Below are 21,795 nucleotides of genomic sequence, written 5' to 3' on the forward strand. Positions count from 1 at the left end.
TAAATATTTAAAAAGTATTCTGTTATTCAAAGTGTCAAAACATCATGTGGTGTGACCGCCCGGCTTAGAACCTCAGCCAAGGTGGGACTAAAAGCAGTACCAGTGTGTTTTAGGTGGAAAAACCCTCAAAAGCAATTCATACCGAACCGTACCATGTAGTGGAAAAGCACGATTAGCAGCCTTTTAATTGGGTGATGACATTATTAGTTATATAGTTGTGAGTCCAATTGGTCACATGTTGCAAAATTTACCATAACAACAAACAAATTGTTTTAATGTGTGCTTAAAATTGGAAATGAGTATCTGAATTGGCCCAATTGCTTTGAAATAGCAGAACCAGCCATGAGAAGTCATGATTTGAATTTTTGCTGTTTTTGAAGGATGTTTTGTCTTTTATCAGTAATTATGCCACCAAATGGTTTGTCAGATATGCTGTGTGTGGCAATAAACATCTGCATCATCATTATACATGGTTAGTAAATAACACTAAAATAACACTAAAATAACACTAAAATACAAAACGTAAAAATCTTCTAAAATCTGCTAAATGCATGTATGTAAATGTAAATTATTACTACAGTAAACTATAAAACCAAAAGCATTTTTACGACCATTTAGCTTTTTGAATCTTGCCCTGAAATGTTTTTGTGTTCACATACCAAGTGTCATAAAAGCATTAGATAAACAGATCTGTTTACATCAGGTTTAGTTTTTAGATTCGTAAGTGTCTATTTACAGCTTCATAATCATAATGAGATTTGAGCACTTAGGTTCACATGTTAAGAGTGGAAGTATTCAGATCTTTTCTTATTCTTGACCTGCAGTCGTGAGTTGGTGAAGGACGATGGCGTCTGTTGACAAGCTGCTCGTGGACTCACTGAAGGATCTGGTAGAAGCTGAACTGAAGGAGTTTCAGTGGAACTTAGTGAATTTACGTCTTGAGCATCTTTCAAGGTCTGAATTGGAAAAGAGGCAGATATATTCGACACAGTGGACAAAATGGTCAAATGTTTTGGACCAGACAAAGCTGTGAAGGTCATGATAGACATCCTGAGAAAGATGAGCAAGAATAATCTGGCTGAATGGTTGGAGATTGAACACAAGCGAGGTAAAATTTTTAAATCACAACAACATGTTTAAATATTTTAAAGTATATTTGCCCTCTTTGCTCTACTGTTATGCTTGTGAGATATATGTTTCCCAGTGAGTAATTCTCTCTATATCTCTCACAGCTCAGACTGAGGGCGATATAAAGACATCTGGAGGTAATTCACAACATATCTCAAGTAAATATCAATCACTGTTTGCAAACAAAAACAAGAAAACATAAGGCAAGCAGCAATTTAGCAATAGATTTTATACAAATATAAAGAAGAAACAGAATATTTCACAATGGTTTTAGTTCACAATAGTCTAAAACAGAGATACAAAACACAAGACAAACATATTCAGACATTTTAAAATTGTAGTATTTTAAACCAAGTTGTTAATTATGAAGTGTGATGCTTTTAGAAGTATGATTTCTAATCTGTCTGCATTGGTTATTAATAAGAATTATCATGCTGGCATGCAAATATTTCTCAAATACCCTCCCCGTTTATCTTATTTATGTTTTACAGAGCTGAAAAACTTTTTTAAAACTCACAAAGCAAACATGAAGAAGAACGTAGAATATATTTTTGAGGGCAACATAGAAAATGAAGCAAAACTTAAGGCTGTTTACACCGAACTGTTCATCACAGAGGGATATATGAAGATGTCAATCATGAACATGAGATTCTGAAGATTGATGATGCTTTCAAGAGCAAAAAAACACAGGACAAACCGATCAAATGCAATGATATATTTACTGGACTGAGGAAAAACAGTGAGAAAAAAATTGTTCTCACTAAGGGCATCGCTGGCATTGGAAAAACTGTCTCTGTGCACAAGTTCATCCTGGACTGGGCAGAAGGAAAAGCCAATCAAGATATACACTGTGTGTTCCTGCTTCCATTCAGAGAGATTAACTTAATGACAAATGAAGATTTCAGTCTCCATGAGCTTCTGCTGGAATTTTATCCTGAACTGAAGGACCTGGAGAAATCAAAGCTATATAAGGGATGTAGGCTAGCATTTATATTTGATGGACTTGATGAGAGTCGCCTGTCTCTAAATTTTAAAAGTAGATCACTAAACACTGTTGAGAAAAAAGCATCTGTGGATGTGCTCTTTACAAGTCTGGTCAAAGGGACTCTGCTTCCATCAGCTCTTGTCTGGGTCACATCACGACCAGCAGCAGCCAATCAGATTCCTCCTCAGTATGTGGTTTTGTTCACCGAGTGCGAGGATTCACTGACCAACAGAAGGAGGAGTACTTCAGAAAGAGATTCACAGATGAGAGTCTGTCCTCCAGAATCATCTCACACATTAAGACGTCTCGTAGTCTCTACATCATGTGCCACATTCCTGTGTTCTGCTGGATCACAGCCACAGTACTTCAGGATATTCTCACTGAGAATAATGAAGAGAACATCAGCACAACACTCACTGAAATGTACATTCACTTCCTGAGGATACAGATGAACATGAAGAGTCAGAAATATGGCGAACAACAAGAAGGAGAATGTTCAGAGCACTTACTTTTAAAGAGAGATGATTCTGAAGTTAGCCAAGCTAGCGTTTAAACAGCTGAAGCAGGAAAACATTGTGTTCTATGAGAAAGATCTGAAAGCATGTGGTATTGATGTGAGTAAAGATGCTGAGTTCACAGGAATGATCGCTGAGATCTTTAAGAGGAAGTTGGACTTTATAAGACAAAGGTCTTCTGCTTTGTGCATCTGAGCGTTCAAGAGTTCCTCGCTGCAGTGCATGTGTTCACCTGTTACCTGAAAAACAAGCAAGAGTTTAAGTTTTTCTTTGATGATTCACAAACTAAAGTCATACAAAATCTTACATTTCCTTTTAGAAAGGTCAAATGGCATGACTTAACAGAGAGAGCCATTGAAAAAGCAATGCAGAGTAAGAGAGGGCATCTGGACCTGTTCCTGCGGTTTCTGATGGGAATTTCACTGGAATCCAGTCAAAATCTGCTCAAAGGCCTGATCACACACACTGAAGACACCACAGAGAGCATCAAAAAAGTAACTAAATGTATTAAACAAAAACAAAACACGTACTATATCTCAGATGAAGCTCTAGTCAACTTATTCTACTGCTTACTTGAACTCAAGGATAATTCATTATATGAGGAAATCCAGAGTTACCTCAGTTCAAATGAACATCCAGGAAGAGATCTCTCATCTTCAATGTGCACATTGTTGACCTACATACTACTGATGTCAGAGAAGGTGCTAGATGAGTTCAACCCAAAGAGGTTCACATCAGAACAATCAGACTACAAGAGACTCATTCCAGCTGTGAGATGCTGTAGAAAAACTCTGTGAGTATTTCACTGACTGCTGTTTAATGAAATGATTTTTTCTACGTCACTAAACAATGAAATGTAAATGTGAAGTGAAATTTTTCCCCTGATTATGAAGAGAAAAATAAGTTACTGCATAAAAAAACCGAACATCAGTAGATAATCAGGCTAAAACATTCTATTTTGGCAGATTTGAAAGTTGTGGTTTTGATGAAACATGCTGTGAAACTCTGTCTTCTGCTCTACAATCATCAAACCATCTGACAGAGCTGGACTTGAGTAACAATGATCTGCAGGATTCAGGAGTTAAGCTGCTTTCTGATGGACTGAAGAGTTCACACTGTAGACTGAAGATACTGAGGTTTGAGTTTGAAATACTTTGTTATTTACTCATTAAACAATCCTTATGTTTAGAATGCATGCAAAAACCATGTATGCCATTATCGTATTAATCTTGTATAGATTTTCTACATGTAATCTCACTGCACTGTGTGCAATATCACAGAAGATATAATATCATAATTGTTGTTTTATTGATGTGAGATTTGAAATGATCTAGTAGTTTTGCAAAACACACCCTCAGATTGTGAAGTCTAGTCTAGTGAGTGTGCACATTTAGAGAGATTTTCTTTACTGCTTGATTCTATTTAATAAAATACATTTAGAATGATCACAAATTAAAGACATGCAGGCAGAATATTTCAAATAGTTAATTACCATGATGTAACAATTTAGTTCACTGAAGACGAGCATAGTGAGAACTCATGTGCAGTTTTATTTACAGAGACATAATCCATAATCTAAACAAACGAATACTTGACTTGAAACACACTTGACTGAACAATGAATAGACTTGACTTGGAATAGACTTGGCATGAACAGGATAGATTCATTGACAGCAGGTTCCCTGTTAGCAAACGCACATCTCTCAGAGACGTCAAATAGACGTCTGCATTTATATCTTCAAGACATAGTTTTTTTAGTGTGTTTGCTTATCTGAGCCACTGGCCTCTGCTTCCTCAGTGGAACATGCTGGAAGAAGAAAATTTGTGGAATTGAGGAGATCCTTCTCCAGTATTGAAGTATTCCTTCCACCATCCGACAATATCCCCAGTCGAAGTCAGCAGATTCCCACCTTCACTTAAATTTGGCAATATATATATATGAAGAAAGATGGCAAAGAGTTTGTAGAAACAAATGGAGTGAAGACAGAATGTCTCTCCTAGGACCACAACCTTAATGTGGTGGAGGGGTTTGAGTGCCTCAGTGGCCCTAGGAGCTATATGGCCTGGTAGGGTATCCTAAAGCAAACAGGTCCTAGTTGACAAGCTAGACAAAGAGTGGTTCTGTTGGATCTGTTGGCGGAGGAGGAAGCCGGACACTCGGCAGGCCCAAGCGTGCTGTGAAGGTCTGTTGGGCAACCCCTGAATCCGGTGGTGGACACCGGAAGTAAGGAATGGTGTCAAGCTGAAGGAGTAGTCCTATCAGGCCTGGTTGGCTTGTGGGACTCTTTATTGAGCAGTTTGGATCCTCCAGTTTTTCAGAGGGTGATCAGTTGACATCTCCACCCCTCGCTTCACCTGTAATATTGAGTTGAATATGTTTTAACAGAATGTTGGTTGTGGCAAGTATTACACAAAACGCAGAAAGAAGCCATTACATTGGCCACTAGGGGCCTTTTTCCTATCTTATGTTTTTTTTCATTCACTACTTTTACGTAAGATTTTGCAGCAGTATTGTGCCACTATTATTTGTGAGAGATTTCATGCTTTACATTTGCATTTAAAAATATATGTCCAATATTTGTTTCTTATTGATAATGATAAATGAGCACAAAATCCTTTTTGTGACCAACCATTTTATTGATCAGTTAAATATAAAAAGGAACAAAAAACAATCTAATTCAATGTGGATTGCTGTTGTATGTTTTTGTAGGTTGTCTGGCTGCATGGTGACAGAGGAAGGCTGTGGTTATGTGTCTTCAGCTCTGACTTCAAACCCCTCACACCTGAGAGAGCTGGATCTAAGCTACAATCATCCTGGAGATTCAGGAGTGAAGCTGCTCTCTAAAAAACTGGAGGATCCAAACTGCTCACTAAATAAACTCAAGTATGTTATGCAGGAGAGGTTTTTGGGGTTTATTGTTTAACCCTTATGCATTTTTTTTGTCCATTTCTGACCAGAGAATATTTTTTAAATTATAGCTTCACCCGAATGGTACACTGTAAAAAAAAAAATCTGTAAAAAAACGGTAAAAAGACTGGCAGCAGGGCTTCCAGATATATTCCGTTAAATTGCAGAAAATAACCATTTCACAAAATTACAAGCAAAAACTGTAAAAATACAGAATTGAATTTACAGTAAAAAGTAATTCAATTACAGTTTATTACCGTTGATAATATGTTTTTAGACTATTAAAAAACTGACAAATTACGTGAAATTACATATAAAACCCACCAACTTTCAGGTTTATCACTGTAAATTTAAGGTTTTAATTAGTTATTTTATATAGTTGCTATGTCCATTTAAAGTCATTTATTTTTTAAAGTACAATTTTTCTATGTGAAATAACTAAGAAATAATGTTTAAAAATGCAGTAAGCACACTTTTTTTACAAAATGTTGTATATTTACATGATTAATCCTCCTTTTTCGGAATAAATCTGTAATTTAAAAGGCATTTAAAAGTTATTTTATGTCTACCTAGAATACGTTTGTAAAACATTAAACAAAATTTTTATAAAAATATAGTAAATTCATAACATAAACACAAATGTGTGTAGATATACATTTTAATCATTCTTGAAACACTTTACACTTCAAATAGTAAAAAAAAAAAGCTACATTTTCTGCAATTTTCTGTAAAATTAACAATTCAATTCAATGCATAATAATTAAATGAACCTGCACATTCACCGTATTAGTTATTATACTAAAGCATTGGATGTCAATTTAAAAGAATAATACAATTATAGGAAATGCATGTTATATACAGAACATGCAAAATTTGTACATTAAATGCATTTGATATATACTCATTTATACATTTGCAACAGCAAATAAAACATACAGTGTAAGTTAAAATACAAAGTCCCAGTTAGTCTAACACAGTAGACATAGCAGTTTTTTAAAAAAAGGTCAGTATTAAAGGGATAGTTCACCAAAAACTAAAATGGCCCCATGATTTACTCACCCTGATATACGTCTGATTGTGCTTATCTGATAAAAGAAAGACATATACACCTTGGATGGTTTGAGTACGAGTCAAAGCTGGATTAGCTGCAGAGTCTTGGTAGTACATGCTGGAAGGTCTGCTAACAGAGTAGTACAACAGTCCAGTCTGGAGAGAACAAGAGCTTGGACAAGGAGTTTTGTAGCATGCACCATAAGAAAGGGTCTGATCTTCCTAATGTTGTACTGGGCAAATCAGCAGGATCAGGTCAGTGCCGTATGGTCAGAAAAGTTTGTGTGTCAACTAGAACGCCAAAGTTGGGTCAGCTGAAATCATAAGCGGTTCTGTCTTGGCAAAACTGATGGTCATTCAACATTCAGCATGACATTTGGGTCCAGGAAGCAGAGATGTGAGGAGCAACTGTTAGGATGCCAAGCTGAAATCAAAGAAAGAGATGTGTGTCATTACAATAGCAGTAATATTAAAAACTCATGTTTATGAATCATTGACCCATTGTCATGATACAGTGGCATGCAAAAGTTTGGTAACCCTTTACAGAATCTATGATCATATACAATGCATGTTATTTTTTAATGAAGTACTGTCCTGAGTAGGATATTTTACATAAAATGTGTTTACATATAGTCCACAAGACAAAAATGAGCAGAAATGATTTAAATAACCTTTCAAAGGTTTGGGAACAGTTGGTTCTTAATACTGTGTGTGAATGGCTACCTGGATGATCTATGAATGTTTTTTTGTTTTGTTTTGTCATGAGTTATTCACGAGTCCCTTGTTAGTTCTGAACAGTTAAACTGAGTACTGTTCTTCAGAAAAATCCTCCAGCTCCTGCAGATTCTTCAGTATATTTGAGATATTTTGGATCATTCTTCCTTAGGACCAGTGTTCTTTAAAATACAAAACTGGTGTAATCCCACATGTACATCTGCAAACAGATGCACATTTAAAACTGTTGTAGGCTAATCTAATTTCAGTCACTTGTGTTTCATAAACACATTAACTGTCTGGACCACAATCCGCAACCAACAAAATAAGTGTAATTATTTCAGCCGCTGTGAGAAAAGGCTATAAAATATTATGCATAATATGCATCTGCAGCATTCTCACAAGCGATAACGCTATGGCCGGATGCCTTCTTTGTGTTTATAGACGTGGCGTAATGACACAGAGGCATGCTTAAATTTCCCGTGAAAACCTACCCGAACCACTCAATTTAAAAACATTATTATAAGCTAAACATTGTGAATCGGGCTAAAGGCGATAGTTTTGAACACTGGCTGATTATGTACATTATCAAAAATGTATTTTGTGTAAATTTTTAACTCAGAAAGTTACGGACTGCCGCTTTAATGCACCATGTTTCCTTCAGGAGCATAAATGAATGCTTGAAACTTTAATAGTTGAGTTTGAGTCCCTCAATTGTGAAAGTCAGTGTGAAAAGATGGATCTCAAAAAAAATAAAAATCACAGTCACTGCTGGAAAGGGTTCACATATAGAAAAGATGCTGGAAAACTGAAGAATCTGCAGGAGCTGGAGGCTTTTCTAAAGAACAGTGCTCAGTTTAACTGTTTAGAACAAACAAGGGACTCATGAACAATTATCACACAACAACAACAACAACAACAACAAAAAAAGTCATAGATCACCCAGGTAACATACAGTATTAAGAACCAAGGATTCCCAAGCTTTTGAAGGGGGTCATTTGAATCATTTCAGCTATTTTTTGTCTTGTCTTATTCATATGTAAACATCTTTTATGTAAAATATCTTACTCAGGACAGTACTAAACATACAAATAACATGAGTTTTGTATGATCTCTCTTATTTTCCTCAAATGATTCACATTTTCAGATTCTGCAAGTGATTACCAAAATGTTGCATTCCACTGTATGTACATGGAGAGGAGAAGTGCTCCAAGCAGTAGCTAGATGTTGCATCTTAGAAACCTCCCCCTCCAAGACACCCCAAAGGACCTACCTGAGAGTTAAGACTGGAACCACAGGTTCCTAAGACACCTTTTGTCAAAAGGGTTGACAGGACAATCAGGTGGATAACTGTGCCAAAAGCCACAGAGAGATCCAGCAAAATGAGAACAGATGACTTAGAAGCTGATCTTGCCACTCACAGACTTTTAACGACCAAAAGCAGGGCAGTCTCAGTTGAGTGTCCACTTTTAAAACCAGACTAGTTAGGGTCCAGGAGGTTGTTCTGGATGAGAAAGCAGAGGTTCAACAGGACTCATTCATTGTTATTAAACAAATACAATTGTCTAATGAAGTGTTTTATTGATACAATTTTTGCTTAATATGAAAAAATACTTCTTCTGCATATCACTTTGAGTTGTGTTTTTTTAAGAAAGCGGTCCAAGATCTGTTACAGCTGAGTGGGTATACCAACATTTTGATTATCCAAAAATGTAATGTAGAAAGCATAAAAGGTAATCCGTAGGTTAATTAAACAAAGCACTACATTTTAACTTTAAACTTCTGTTTCTGCTTAAAATGACAACGATTGTTGTTCCATTACATAATGTAAGTTTCTTTAAAAGTGCTTCCCCCTCAAGATTTACAGACATGTTTACAAGCAGCTGTTTTACACTGATTTTGATTATTAAAGGGATACTCCACCCCAAAATGAAAATGTCTCGAGTACCCCCATGTCATTCCAAAACCTTAAAAGCTTTGTTGGTCATTGGAACACAATTTAAGATATTTTGGATAAAAACCAGTAGCTTTGTGGCTGTCCAAAGTAAATAACACTATCAAGGCCAAGAAACGTATGAAAGACGTTGTCAGATGAGTCTGCCATCAGTGGTTCAACCATAGTTTTCCGAAGCTACAAGAATACTTTTTGAATGTAAAGAAACAAAAGAAAGACTTAATGACTTTCAAACATTTCTGGGCCTTGACTTATTTACTTGGCAGTTAATAGGAGAGTCAAAAAGCTACCGTTTTCATCCAAAATATTTTAAATTGTGTTCAGCAAGACGACTGAAGCTTTTACGGGTTTGGAAAGACATGGGGGTAAGTGCTTAACAACAACATTTTTATTTTGGGGTGGAGTAACCTATAAAAGGCCCTTGGTTTTATTCATCTCATACTACATAGCAACTTAAAATTACACACAAAGAACAATTAAAAAAAAAGAGAATGAAAGAAAGAAAGAAAAAATAGCTGCATGAAAAAAAAAAGAAATTTGTTGTGTTATTATATGACTTGAGAAGACGTGAGAAGTTTATGCTGGTTACAGATTTAACTAATAATAATAATAATAATAATAATAATAATAATAATAATGATGAAGGGTGAACCTCTAAAACAGGGTGTCAAACTCAAATTCACAGAGGGCCAAAATTAAAAAAAGAACATTGTCGAGGCCAGACCAATTTTTTTAAATTAATTTATTTGTTTTTATTATCTTTAAGATACACTAAACTGCTGTATTAACCATCCTCATATATTACAATTGATTTTTGCTTAAATACTGAAACCAGAACAGGTTTAAGAAAATAATAAAAACAAAAACTGAAAAAAATATCAGGCTTCTATATCTTTAACTTTATTCATTTTAATTGTAACCTAAATCTTTTCATCACAGACCATCAAGGCCAACACCTAAAAAAATATCTCTTTCAACTTTGAACAGACCATGCCATCAGTAAATAAAATAATATTTATCCATTTTAAATAATAAAAATTAAAAACGGCCACATAAAATGCCGACACTTCGAGCCCCGAGTATCCAATGCCGCGGCATTTTCAACAATCAAAACAGACAGATCCGCACTCGTGGAAAAATGCTGCCGCAATTGCAGGACGATTGAGACACATCGAGCCTGCTCCATTTCCCCTTCCGTTCGTGTTTTTAAGACACGAACGAAAAGTGTCTCGGACGGAAGTGCCTCTTCTATCTCTTTAGCAGCAGCTAAACAGCTTCCTGCTCCACATCGGAACTCCGCCCCGGCACCGGCTGCTCTCTATTGGCCACGTGGAGATGTCGCCACAGCGTTTTGACGCCTCGAATTAAAAATGTTTTAATTTTTAAAGGACTTCCGCTCTGTCGCTGACGACTTTTACACACAATGAATGACGCGTTCAATGTGTAGGCAGGACAGATGTAATACATATTTGAAATCATCTCGAGGACAAATATAATTGTAGTGCGGGCCAAAACAGACACACACAGACACACTCACACCTTATGCAAGATGGCGCCGTTGAGTTCGGCTGCCGTCACGACCGCTCCTGCAAAACTTTTTGTTTTTCTTTTAATTGTTAATATTTTAGACAGTCTGCGCGGTTTTCTTTATATAAGATGGCTAGTATTACATACGACCGAGCCACTCTTATATCTATTGGTGTACAATGCACCCAACTTTCGCCGCGTTTTAAACCCGGACCCATGCTGGCGGCGAGATCCTGACGAAGACAAAAGGACGCGACCCACACCGGCGTCCACGAGGAAACGAGCCGGCGTCAGGAACAGGTTGAGGGCACGCTCACACCGCGCTCCCTACCTAGTGTCCTGTTAGCCAACGTCCAGTCTCTGGAAAAACAAGCTCGATGACCTCAGGGCAGGATCAAGTTCCAGAGAGACATTCGGGACTGCAACCTCCTCTGCTTCACCGAGACATGGCTGAACCCAGCGGTACGGACCACGCCATACAACCGGCCGAGTTTTTCTCCGTTTACCGCATGGACAGAACAATGGAGTCGGGAAGACACGGGAGGTGGAGTGTGTCTGATGGTGAACAACCGCTGGTGCGACAGCGCGGCGTTGTTCCTCTCTCACGCTCCTGCACACCAAACCTGGAACTTCTGACCATCAAATGTCGCCCTTTCTATCTTCCACGGGAATTCAGCTCGGTCATAGTCAGCGCCGTTTATATTCCACCTCAAGCGGACACGGGCGCTGCAATATGGGATTTACACGACCACCTCACAACACACCTGACACAGCACCGGGACGCCGCACTCATTGTGCTGGGGATTTTAACAGTGCAAACCTCAAGCGCGCACTGCCGAACTTTCACCAGCACATCACCTGACCCACCAGGGGCGAAAGGACACTGGATCACTGTTACACACCCTTCAGAGAGCTACAAGGCAAAATCATGCCCACCGTTTGGTAAATCGGACCATGCCGCCATTTTCCTCGTACCTGTTTACAAACAGAGGCTGAAACAAGAAGCCCGGTACAGAGGAGGTGTCACGCTGGACTGACCATTCGGTGGCGCTCTGCAGGACGCTTTGGATGACGCAGACTGGGCCATGTTCAGGTGTAGCTCGAGGACGTCAACGTGTTCACGGGCGGTGGTGGGATTCATCGGAAACTAGCGGATGACACGGTAGAAAAACCGTCATCAGGACGTTTCCCAACCAGAAGCCGTGGGTAGACAAAACTATCCGCGACTCTCTGAGATCCGCTCCGCAGCCTATAATACGGGGATTGTCAACGGGGATATGTCTGAATACAAGGCTGCGTCGTACAGCGTGGCGCAGAGCGGTAAAGGAGGCAAAGAGGCGCTACGGGAGAAACTTGAGTCACAGTTTCAACACAGTGACTCTAGGAGCCTTGGCAGGGACTGAGAAACATCACGGACTATAAAACGCCAACCTCCAGAGTGGAGCGCGGATGCTTCTCTGGCAGACGAGCTAAACACCTTTTATGCTCGTTTCGAGGCTGCAGCTAATCACGCTAAGCGCCGCTAGCGCATGATGAAAAGCACGCACGCCGAGAGAGCCGGAGAGAAATCGCGTTCACCATTTCGAAGCACGACGTAAGGAGGGCATTCAGGAGAGTGAACACCAGGAAGGCAGCAGGACCTGACGGCATCACAGGTCGGGTTCTGAGAGCCTGTGCTGACCAGCTAGCACCGGTGTTCACTGAGATATTTAATCTTTCCCTGAAACAGTCTGTAGTCCCCTCGTGTTTTAAAGAGTCCATCATTGTTCCTGTGCGAAGAAACCTCAACCATCTTGCCTTAATGATTACCGCCTGTAGCTCTGGCGTCTGTAGTGATGAAGTGCTTGAGAGACTCGTCAGAGACTTCATCACCGCATCACTACCGGACACACTCGACCCACTACAGTTTGCTTACCGCCAAAACCCGGTCTCACGGAGGATGCCATCACACACCTCCTCCACACAACCACAAGCCACCTGGATTTTAGGAAAGGGAACTATGTGAAAATGCTGTTCGTGGACTATAGTTCAGCGTTCAACACCATAGTTCCCTCCACGCTCACCTCGAAGTTGGAGGTCCTGGGACTCAGCCCATCCCTGCGTCACTGGATCACCAACTTCCTGACCGACAGACCACAAGCCGTACGGATGGGAAAACACACCTCATCCCCTCACTCTCAGCACTGGAGCCCCTCAGGGTTGTGTTCTGAGCCCCCTGCTGTACTCGCTGTACACACACATGACTGTGTGGCCACTACAAACTCCACCACCATCATTAAATTTGCTGGCGACACTGTCGTGGTGGGCCTGATCTCCAACAACGATGAGATGGCCTACCTTCAGGAGATCAACAACCTGGAGAGATGGTGTCAGGAGAACAATCTTCTCTGAACGTCAGCAAAACAAAGGAGTTAATAGTGGACTTCAGCACGAAAGCAGGTGCGCTCTTACCATCCCATCAAGATCGACGGGACCCCAGTGGAGAGAGTGGACAGTTTCGGTACCTGGGTGTTCACATCACGCAGGACCTGTCTTGGTCCTGTCACATCAACACCCTGGTGAAGAAGGCCCGGCAGCGTCTATTCCATCTGAGGCGCTTAAGGGACTTCAGACTCCCATCTCAGGTGCTCAGGAACTTTTACACCTGCACCATCGAGAGTGTCCTGACGGAAACATCACCTCCTGGTTTGGAAACAGCACCATGCAGGACAGGCGAGCCCTTCAGAGGTGTGTGCGGTCAGCTGAGCGCACCATCCACACTGAGCTCCCTGTGCTGCAGCACATCTACAACAAGCGGTGCTGTACCAGGGCCAGGAAGATCGTGGAAGACCTCAGCCATCCCAACAATGGACTCTTTTCTCTGCTGCGTTCAGGAAAGCGCTTTCGTTCCCTGAAGGCAAACACAGAGAGAATGAGGAGGAGCTTCTTCCATGAGGCCATTGGAGTCTGAACCAGAGAACACCCAGTACCTAATCACCGGAATTCCCATGTGCACCCCTCTTCCCCAGATACTCGCCACTTACATTTGGACAATTGCACTAGCCACTTTGCACTGGACATTGCACAGCCACTTTACACTTACACTCTACACTTTATATCTTATACTTATATTTATATTCTATTTTATTTTATTTTTTATATTCTACTTTGCACACTTCTTTTTTTATATATATTTCTTATATTTTATATTTTATATATACATTTAAATTTTGTTTCTATTTTGATGCTGGACGGTTGTAAACAACATTTCACTGCATGTCATACCATGTATGTATGTGTATGTGACAAATAAAATTTGAATTTGAATTTGAATTTGAACACACAGACACACACACTCACACACACACACACACACACACAGACACAGACACACACACACACACACACACACACACACACACACACACACAGACACACAGACAGACACACACACACACACAGACACACAGACAGACACACACACACACACTCACACACACACAGACACACACACACACACAGACACACACACACACACACACACACACACACACACACACACACCTCTATGAACTTGTGTGCCATAAAAAGTGGACAGCAAGGAAGTTGTTTGTCTGGAAACAAGACAAAAAACAATATCTATATAATTATAATAATTGTTTCAATGTTATCAACTGCATAGTCTTCTACTGACTGACTGACTATGTGTGTGTTTTTTAGTGTTGAGCATGGAGGAGAATCCAGGATTACAGCAGGACTCAAGAAATGTAGGACAATTATACAATACATTTATGATTGTATTAAGATCAGAATTATAATCATTCATATTTTTGATTTGATTAAATAAGATAAATATTTGTTTTTATGGAATAATATTGTATAATATTAATATATTAATATTAATAATAATTTATATATACTTTTTATTTAGATTATTATTATTATTATTATTATTATTGTTATTTTTATTATTAAATATTGTCAATTATTTAGTAGTTTTTATTTAATTTGTCATTATTTTTATTATTGTAGTAATTAGTATGATTGTAATAATATTTAAAATAACAATTGTTTTTCTTCAATATTATGACAATTAAAATTAATTAAAAAATAATAATATAAGCTTTGTTTCATTATCATTTTTATTTATTATTACATTTTATTAAGTAAATATTGTAACAATACTACTGCAATATGTTTTAGTTTTGTAATTTAAATAATAAATGATTACTGCAACCATGTATTTGTTTACATTATAAAGTTGACATTATGCTAATAGCCAAAATAATCATTTTACATTAATAGTAAATACTGACTTTTTAAAAAAGCTATATGATTATTGTAATATTATTATTTTTATTTTTATTTGGTATAATGTTCAGATAAACCAGCAAAACAAACATATTTTTATTAATTTGTTTTCATTAAAATACATAATCATTTTATTATTATCATAAATATTAACATTATTGTTATTATACTACATTTTAATATTGATGTATTATTTCTTTTAGTATTTCAATTATTGAAATAAAAGCTGAAGTAATGTTTGCATTATGTCTAAATTAATAACTTGTTTACATCAAGACAAATAAATTGAAACAATTGTAGGATTTTGTGTATAAATGTACTGTGACACATTTAAAATATATTCTGACAGCTTCTCTCACTTACTGAAAGAGATTCTTTTTATACAACTTTACTGTCGTTACAATATATTTTATTAAATGCTGTGATGACATATTTTATGTCGAAGCTAATTTCAGTCTCGTGAGGAATCGATTCTATTCATGATACAAACTTCAATTCAATTTGATCTCAAGTTGATTTGTTATTATTTCTGAACAAAAACCTTATTATAAATATGAACAAACTTCTCACACACACACACACACACACACACACACACACACACACACACACACACACACACACACACACACACACACACACACACACACACACACACACACACACACACACAGAGAGACACACACACACACACACACAGAGACACACACACACACACACACACACACACACACACACACACACACACACACACACACACACACACACACACACACACACACACACACACACACACACACACACACACACACACACACACAGAGACACTCACAAACACACACACACACACACACACACACACACACACACACACACACACACACACACACTCACACACACACACACACACACAGACACACACACACACACACAGAGACACACACACACACACACACACACACACACACACAGTCACACACACACTCACTCACACACACACACACACACACACACACACACACACACACACACACACACACACACACACACACACACACACACACACACACACACACACACTGTAGTGATTGTTGTGTTATTAATGTCTCTGTTCTTCTGTTCAGATGAGTGTTTTTCACACTGGATCCAAACACAGCACACACTCATCTCATTCTGTCTGAGGAGAACAGAAAGGTGACAGGTGTGTCTCAGTCTCAGTCGTATCCTGATCATCCAGACAGATTTGATTTTTATGAGCAGGTGTTGTGTAGAGAGAGTGTGTGTGGACGCTGTTACTGGGAGACTGAGTGGAGTGGACCTGTGTTTATATCAGTGTCATATAAGAACATCAGCAGGAAGGGACCGGGTGAAGAGTGTTGGTTTGGATCTAATGATCAGTCCTGGAGTTTGATCTGCTCTCATCACAGATACTCCTTCATACACAATAAGATAGAGACTGATCTCTCTGTGAAGCCCATCATCAGAAGAAGAAGAACAGGAGAGTATGAAGATATCTACAGAGTAGGAGTGTATGTGGATGAGAGCGCAGGAACTCTGTCCTTCTTCAGCGTCTCTGACTCAATGAGACTCATCCACACAGTCCAGACCACATTCACTCAGACACTCTGTCCTGGGTTTGGTTTTTATTATTCTTCTGGATCATCAGTGAAACTGTGTTGATGAATCAGAAGAGACTGATGAGATTCTACCCAGAATGCTTTGAGCTGCATGATGAATCAGTAACAGTGAGATGTTATGAGTCTCTTCAAGACATTAATACTGCAGCTCAACTTCTATAGAAACAGAAAGATAAGAATTAATAATTCATCTAAAAATAGATATAAAAGAAGAAATGTGTCAGAAATAGAAAGATCTGTGTGTGTGTGTGTGAGTGTGTATGTGAGTAGTTAAAATAAAATAAAATGTCTCATTTTTATTAAAAATATTACATGTGTAGTTTATTCATTTAAATTGTACTTTAAATCAATTTGTCATATAAAATAAAATATACTTTTTGCTTTGATTTGACTTGTGAGGATCACACCAGGTTTGAGAATTGTAAGGGCTCACACCAGCACAAACAAAGTTTAAAGGGGAAAAAAATGCTTTTAATAAAGAGCCAAAAATATATATTAACACACAAAAATTATCAAATCAATAAGCAGGCCTTATAAAACAAAAATAACAAAAAGTACAGAGAACAGAAAACTACTGGCAACTCAAAGACGACACCAACTCAAGCCAACACCACCCCAAAATGACAGAGCACTTATATACAAAAGGACTAATCCATTAGAAACAAGGAGGGAAACACAGGAAATCAATATTTTAAATACTTGTATAAATCTAACAACAACAAATCATTTCATAACATAATTGCTTATATAAATCATAAACGGAGAAAGAAATATAGCAAAAATAAAAAAATAAGATTAACAAATAATTCAAGACAGTTGACCACATCAGCGCTCCCTACAAGTTCCCGCTGGATGGAACATGCCGGGCGGACTAAAAGAGCAGCTGTGGTGGCGTGGTCGCCCTTTAAACTGCCAGACCTCACAAAGGAACAGCCGGTACCTCCGCCACTCTCACACCACCCGCAACATGGTAACTTAACTCAAAGAAATATATATTAAACAAAAAAAAAACACAGTAAACCAACTTGTGTGCACCCAAACGGTTAACTGCTTTAAAATAAATAAACTAACAAACTGTGTATGAGTCTTATTTCAAATAATAATAATAATGAACCATTTAAACAAAAGGAATAAATATAGATTAGTGCATTAGAGTACTGTGTATTTCTCACCCGATCGTTTAATGTGCGGCCACCGCATGGGACGTCACATACTCCCCCTTCAGGAATGTCACTGGCACAACGGGAAAGGTAATCTCTGCGTGAGGTTCTCTTTGCCAGGGACATGTCTTATAGAGAATCTGAAGGGTTGAATTGCCAGGTACCAGCGAGTAATTCTACTGTTGGTGTCTTTCATCTTTGAAGCTACTGTAATGCCTTGTGATCAGTTTCCAGAACAAACTCTGTACCTAAAAGGTAGTACTTTAACGTATCCAGAGCCCACTTCACGGCTAAGCATTCCTTTTCCACAATAGAGTACCGGACTTCTCTAGGAAGAGTTTACGGCTGAGGAAAGCAATAGGACGCCGGGCATCAGGACCACCTTGTAACAACACTGCTCCCAGACCTCGATCTGAAGAGTCGGTCTGTAAGACAAAGGGGCTGCTGGAAGTCAGGGTTATGTGTGGCGTTGGGATGATGGGATCAGGTGGCAGGAAATATCAAACTTCCCCAGTATGAAAGGGGACTAGCACTCTGACTACGCCACTATGGAATTTCACTCAAAGAATTGAAAAAACCACCTAAACAGGCTAACACAGATTCGTCCCACCAATTAAGAGTCAGAGAAGTTGGTCACAAAACATTTTTATTGACAAATCTCGGATGAAATAGCATTTAAAATAGTCTAGAAGGTTGTTGGATCTACACAAGACACTTCTAAAAGTCAAGGCCCCGGGCTGGAGCTTACCAAAACTAGGGAGGACAGACCACACCACTCGCTGGTGACTCACTGCATTTCACTGTGTAGACACACGGGCACACTCACACATTCACACATGGGAAGGTGATCACTGCACGCTGTGCACCACCACCTAAAAGAAATTCTCTGCCCGGTGCTCAGGCCCTGTCACAACAAAGAAGGCAGGTCAGTAACTTGTCACTTGAATGAAATAGCATCATCAACACAACCAATCCAGAGAATTAAAGCACAAAAGAAAACAAAGAAAACACAACTTGACCATATAAGTCACATAATTAGCTCCGTGAGTACTAAAGGAAGTCAGTTCGAATAAACAAAATCAAGACCAAAAACAAATAAAAGAAATAAGTTCAACTTCATAAGAGGAAGACATATGGGAAACCAAAAAAAAATAATATTAAACCAAAAAGTCTGGAAACAGGACAGCACTGCAACCAAGTAAAGCAAAAAGGCGACTGTAGTGCAGTTTATGGACCTTCACTTAACCTAAAAAGCAAGAAAGAGAGCGTTACACTATTAAAACACACTCCCTTACCCAACTATATTATATGTAAAAACTACTTACGGACCAAAGGGATTTGGGTTTCAACCACTGATCACGAGTAGTATGTGTCAATGCAGGAACAAAACTATTATTAAATGCAAGCGTGTCCGTTTACCACAGCTGAGAAAAACAGATGGGTTAACGCGACGGGCAACTTCCTTGATGCGTGTTAAGATACTAAAATTACGCCATACTTATACCTTCTCCAGTGTTTAAGTACTTCTACGAACCCCCCTCAGGTGGCCCGGCAGCAAGGAACATTGGTTCAAGACCAGTACTTGAGTCACGTCTCTAAAACACGTAAAGTACATCTCTTAACTAAACAATAAACTAAAATAGGAACAAACAGTATGCGCTCCTCACCAGCTCGCGTGCTCCAATTTAGTTCGGGAAATGACGCAAGCGCGTTAACGGGCGCTAAGATTAGTCCGCGACACACCTCAAAAAGCGCATCGTTCCCATTTTTATAGCACATGGGCGCTGACGCAACAATAATGCACTATAAAAAGAGACTTGGCTCCTCCTGCCACATATGCAATACAGTGTCCTTACTCAGGGCTGTTCTAAGATCCTGGAAGGCGGTCTCAGTCTCTGCCGTCCACTGGAGCTGATTAGGACTCATAGAGCCCACCATATCAGTCAATGTTGCTGCTCTACTAGAGAAATTAGGGATGAATCGATGGTAGAATCCAGTCATACCCAAGAACGATCTTAACTCTTTGCGAGTTTGTGGCTTTGGACATTCTTTAATGGCACGTACCTTTTCCACTTGGGGCCTGATGACTCCCTTGCCAATGACAAACCCCAGCTACTTGTTTCAGCCTTCGCTATAGCACACTTCTGAGGTTAACAGTCAGACCTGCTACCTTGAGACGTTTTAGGACTTGATCAATATGCTGAATATGGGTCTCCCATGTCTGGTTGTAAATCACAATGTCATCCAAGTAAGCGGCTGTAAAGTCCAACCTCTTAGTACAGTATCCATGAGTCTTTGGAAACTGGCAGGTGCCCCATGCAGTCCGAATGCCAAGACCTTAAAATGGAATAAGCCCCAGGGAGTTTTAAAGGCAGTCAGCTCTCTGGATTGCAAGGTTAAAGGAATTTGCCAATAGCCCTTAGACAGATCAATGGTGGTAAGAAACTTGGGAAGTACCCAATCGGTCTGTGAGATCACCAATTCGTGGAGTAGGGTAGGCATCAAACTTGGTGACTGAATTGAGGTAGCGAAAGTCAATACAGAATCTTATACCACCATCCTTCTTAGGAACCAGAACCACCGGATGACACCACTCACTGTTAGAGGGCTCTATAACTCCCAGCTCCATCATCAGATCCACTTCCTGTTTCAGTGTGTCTTGCAGGCGTTCAGGAATCCTGTAACTCATTCTTCGTGGTACAGCATCAGGTTTCAAAACAATGTTATGCTCAATCAAGGTAGTGTATCCAGGATATTCTGAAAAGACTTCTGTGGAACAGATGTCCCTCACCTCCTGTTGTTGTTGTTGTGGGACAAGTGACTCAAGTCTAGGGACCCGCCTTCCAGAGCATGTTGAGGTAAGAACTGCTCAGATTCCTCTTCCTCCTGCACCCGCCCTAATCATCAGGCTCTGGACAGAATCATCAGGGCGAGAAACCACTGCTTAAGCAAGTTGACATGCAGACGTCGTACTGAGCGATCTTTATCAGGTAAGGCAACTTCATAAGTAGTGTGACCCAATCTTCTTTTGACCTCATATGGCCCTTGCCACTTTTACCAACAGTTTACTTTTTGTCTACATTTTAGTGACTATAACAACTTGAAAGTATTACCTTTAAAGTTAAGTACTCATTATTTTATGACTTATGACAATCTTAAAAACAAGACAGATATACTTTTATTAACCTTGTTTAACTTTTAAGTAATTCATATATATTTCAGTAATTAAAACAAAACGCGTTTGTAATAAAAAAAGTCATCTCCATGGGCTATCTCTTCCATATATGGATATAACGATAACGCTGCATGACTATTGGCTGTGCAGCTGAAGTTCGTGGTGCTGATTGGCTGAGTAATACAGTAATATCTCGAGGCTAACGGCAGAATCTTCCAGAATCTTCCTGAGGTGAGTACAGCTGCTTTATTTATTCTAACTTCTGTATTTTAATAACAAATTTTAATGAATGAAATATGTTGCGTATAAGTGGTGTATACTATTATTGTGTGAAGTTTGCGTTTGCATTAGCTGCTTCGAAATATTAGCGCAATATTGGATGAGCAAGATTGTGTTTTCAAAGTTTTTTTAGCAGATATTTGTCATTAAGGTTAGGCTGCTGGAGATCGATGGAATCTTTTACTGCTTGAATGTGCTTTTAGGACAGTAATATGTAATACGAACCGTCTACGAAATACTTTCGTTGACTGCGAGACATTAGAAATCTGCGAGACCTAATTAATGCTGCGTGTTTGGCTAATGATAATTATTTTCTACTCTTCCATAAATGTGTATATATATATATATATATATATATATATATATATATATATATATATATATATATATATATATATATATATATATATAGGCTAGTGGTTTTCACTGATTCATAGCTAATAGAAAAGAAATGCGTAAAATTGCTGAACAGC

At 38.8% G+C, this 21,795-nt stretch overlaps 1 pseudogene; it reads left to right on the forward strand.

The window, feature by feature from the left end:
• The first annotated feature begins 973 nt into the window (after positions 1 to 973).
• Positions 974 to 18,020, forward strand: LOC122335879 (annotated as a pseudogene).
• Positions 18,021 to 21,795: the final 3,775 nt, after the last annotated feature.

Source organism: Puntigrus tetrazona, unplaced genomic scaffold (assembly GCF_018831695.1).
Source record: "Puntigrus tetrazona isolate hp1 unplaced genomic scaffold, ASM1883169v1 S000000905, whole genome shotgun sequence".
Lineage (NCBI taxonomy): Eukaryota > Metazoa > Chordata > Actinopteri > Cypriniformes > Cyprinidae > Puntigrus > Puntigrus tetrazona.